Source organism: Solanum tuberosum, unplaced genomic scaffold (assembly GCF_000226075.1).
Source record: "Solanum tuberosum cultivar DM 1-3 516 R44 unplaced genomic scaffold, SolTub_3.0 scf00176, whole genome shotgun sequence".
Classification (NCBI taxonomy): Eukaryota; Viridiplantae; Streptophyta; class Magnoliopsida; order Solanales; family Solanaceae; genus Solanum; species Solanum tuberosum.
In genome coordinates this window covers 254638-258744 of record NW_006239100.1, presented here as the reverse complement: position 1 = coordinate 258744, position 4107 = coordinate 254638, and the positions used below count along the sequence as shown (strand labels likewise).

At 35.3% G+C, this 4107-nt stretch overlaps 1 long non-coding RNA gene across 1 annotated transcript; it reads left to right on the top strand.

Moving 5' to 3' along the window:
* The first annotated feature begins 1710 nt into the window (after positions 1-1710).
* LOC107061869 (uncharacterized) lies at positions 1711-2030 on the top strand. The gene is made up of 3 exons (XR_001474291.1): positions 1711-1735; positions 1821-1887; positions 1975-2030. It is a non-coding gene; the product is annotated as an uncharacterized lncRNA (long non-coding RNA).
* Positions 2031-4107: the final 2077 nt, after the last annotated feature.

Genomic DNA, 4107 nt, shown 5'->3' with positions numbered 1-4107 from the left:
TTGGAAACATTTTGATAGAACTTATCCAGATTTTGCCACTAAACCAAGGAATGTTAGGCTAGGTTTGTGTGCGGATGGTTTCACCCCTTTTTCAGTTGGGGTTGCACCATACTCTTGTTGGCCTGTGTTTATTACACCGTATAATCTTCCACCTGAGATGTGTATGACAAGTCCATATATATTTCTGAATTGTGTCATTCCTGGTCTGAGTAATCCAAAAAGCAAGATTGATGTGTACTTACAACCTTTGATTGATGAGTTGAAATTGTTGTGGTCTGAGGGGGTAGAAACATGGGACATTTCTCGTAAACAAAATTTCAACATGCGTGCTACTTTAATGTGGACTATTAATGATTTTCCATCCTATGGAATGCTATCTGGATGGATGACTGCTGGAAAGTTAGCATGCCCCTACTGTATGGAAGCTACTAAATCATTCACATTAAAACATGGCAGAAAAAATTCATGGTTTGATTGTTACCGTCGGTTCTTGCCACCTGATCATGAGTTTAGGAGAAAGAAATATGCATTTAAAAAGAATAAAACTGAACGAGATGGTCCACCCCCAATATTAACGGGTGATGATATTTGGGAAAGGGTTCAAAATTTTCCAAAGGTAACTGAGGAACCACCGTACAAATTTGATGGGTATGGTGTTGCACATAATTGGACTAAACAGAGTATATTCTACGAGTTACCTTATTGGAAGGATAATTTGCTTAGACATAATCTTGATGTCATGCATATTGAAAATAATTATTTTGATAATCTGTTCAAAACTGTAATGGATGTGACTGGCAAGACAAAAGATAATGTTAAGGCGAGACTTGACTTACCAGAACATTGTAGACGACCGGAGTTGCATTTACAGGAGTCTACAAACAACAAGTTACTTAAGCCCAAGGCTAGTTATTCATTCACAATGGAACAGAAGAGAAAAATTTGTGAGTGGGTGGAAAACTTGAAAATGCCAGATGGATATGCCTCAAATTTGGGAAAGAGGGTTGACATTGAGCTTGGAATATTACATGGGATGAAAAGTCACGACTATCATGTTTTCATGGAACAGTTACTTCCGATTGCTTTTTCTTGATTGCCTGAAAACATATGGAAACCGATGACAGAGATCAGTTTGTTCTTCAAAGACTTGTGTTCCAACACATTGAGAGTAGAGAATCTGGTTAGGATGGCCAAAAATATCGTTGTTATTAGTAATAAGTTGGAGAAGATTCTTCCACCTGGGTTCTTTGATGTGATGGAACATCTTCCCATTCACCTTGTTCATAAAGCACTGCTGGGAGGTCCTGTCCAATATAGATGGATGTATCCTTTTGAGCGATAAGTAACTATAACATATTTATTCTTATTTCATAAATCGTTCATATATCTTTTGAAATTATATATCTAATATAAAATTTTACAGGAGCATTGGCAAGTCTAAAAGGGGTATTAAGAATAAACATAGGGTGGAGGGGTGTATGGTTCAAGTATATCTAGCTAAAGAAAGATCCCACTTTTGTTCTTACTACTTTGATGATTATGTGTCGTGTTTGAGAAACAGACCTAATCGACATGATGATATTGGGAATGATCCTGCAGTACAATCATTATCAATCTTCAACCAACCGGGTAAGGGTTCAAAAAAGCGTACATTGCACAAACTTACCGAAAAGGAGAAAAAATCTGTAGAGCTTCGTGTCTTGTTGAATAGTCCAGAAGTCCAACCCTTCTTAGAGTAAGAAAATTAAATATGTAAACAACATATATTCAACTCCGATTTTATTAAGGAAACTAACTGTATTTTCAATGTGATTCTACAGTTATTTTGTGAGCCAATATGGTCATGATCAAGTGTTTCCATCATTTATAACGTGGTATACTAATTGGGTAAGTGTTATAATATATACACCTATTAAAATATTAGTGTACTCTTCTTTATACTAACATTACTTTTAATTTACTAACCATATATAGGTCTACAATTCAGAAAATGCCGCCACATTTGATCAATTTTTCAAGGATATTTCTTAGGGACCGATTACAATTCACACAATGTCTCAATATAACGTAAATGGTTTTAAATTTTCTACAGAGAAATACTCAAAGAATAAGAAAACTAATAATAGTGGTGTTTGGGTTAAAGGTGATAATGGAAATCAAAATGAGAATGTTGATTATTTTGGCGTCCTACAGGAGATTGTAGAGTTGGAGTATTCGGGTTGGCCAATCAAAAGAATAGTACTTTTCCAATGCAAGTGGTTTGATCCAACTTCAAGAGGTACGAGGGAGCTTAAGCAGCATAATATCATTGAAGTCAAGCACACTAGGAAGTATGAGGCTTATGATCCTTTTATTATTGCACAGAATGCTAAGAAGTATGAGGCTTGTGATCCTTTTATTATTACACAGAATGCTAAGCAAGTGTAGTATGCACCTTATCTGTTGCGTAGGGATAAGTCTGATTGGTGGGTTGTAATCAAAACAAAACCAATGGGGCGAGTGGAAGTTGAGAATGAATTGGATGTTGCATATCAAAAATGAAATATCAAGTGTTCATCAAGTAGTGGATGCTGAGTTAGAAATGAATTTGGAGCATCTTGATCACATTTTAGAAGAATTTAATAGAGAAGAGTAGATATGCCAACACATATGGAGGAGGATGAGGAGGAAAGTTTCGAAGAGGATGAATGGATAGATGAGGAGGAAACTTCCGAAGATGATGCATGTGAATGGATAGATGATGAAGAAACTTCCAAAGAGGATGAATAACAATTTGTATGTTTAGTTGGTGGATTTTTAGCTATTCATATTTGAGTATACTTTATATTTTAGTAGTTTTAACTTTTGTTCGACATTGTGAAAGACTGTTTGGATTAAGCCTTATGTTATGATAACTTTGTTTGATATATTTGTTCGACATTGTGACATTATTTTGTACTACTTTGTTTTAATCTTTATATTTAATTGATATAGATGGTAGATAAAGACAAGGGTAAATAAAAAAAATCCGCTAATCCAAAAAAGAAATTTAAGGCCAATACTATGAGAAGGCCCACTAGGGTCGTGATATCTGATGAGCCCTCTTGAGTTAATATTTCAAAAAGAGCCTTAGTTTCAACTACTCACTCGGCACACCAGTCACATAATGCCTCTACTCATGTGGCTCCACTATATGGTTATACTATATCTACACCCATTGTGGTACCTAGTTCGGGTTACCAAACATTGCAGGGCTATTCACATCTTGGTCGTGGTTCTACCATACCATCAGATAGTGTTATTCAGTGCAATAGTTTGAATACTAGTAGTGGATTAATTGGACTTTCCAATCTTCATCTTGAATCCAATGGCTCAGAGCCTAATACTCCCACCACCCAGCACTCACATGCACATGGTCCTCAGCCAGGCGATAGAGACAATTTTCGGAGACTCGTCATCGAGCCATTAGGATACAAGTATGATTTAATTATGTTTCATCTTTCATTTATCTATTTATATTTTAATTGATTGATTATTTTTTGTTTACTCTACTTCGTCAATGAACTTGTATTTCAGCTTACGTCCAGATGTGGGTATGGCAAAGATTGTTTTAAAGTGCATCGGAACTCACTATAATGGTGTGTATCCGAATTGTAGTTCGATTCTACTTAACACCCAAGGGCAGATGTTCAACGAATTTAAGGTAAGAATATATATAAATTAAATTAACATCATATACATTTAAATTCTCTAGTCATTTGAACAATAAATATTTAGTTATTTTTTATTACAGAAATATTATGTATGGGCTCCCAAACACAAGGATGACGTTCAAGTGAACTTCAAGCTTAAAGCTTCAAAGTTGCTTTCTAGCACATTTTGTGACTGAAGAGAAAATAGAATTCCTAAGTTTATGTTACCGGATCGATGGGCTCTGTTACTGAAACATTGGAGTATTGATGAAAAATTTAAAAAGAGGAGTGAGATTGGGAAGATGGCTAGCGCATCAGAAAAGGGAGGCTCTTTGCACACTGGTGGAGCTATTAGCCAAGTTACTAGGAAGGAAAGAATGGTATACTTTCTTAATTTAGTAAAATAATTTTTTTCTTTTTTGATAAGTACTTTTTG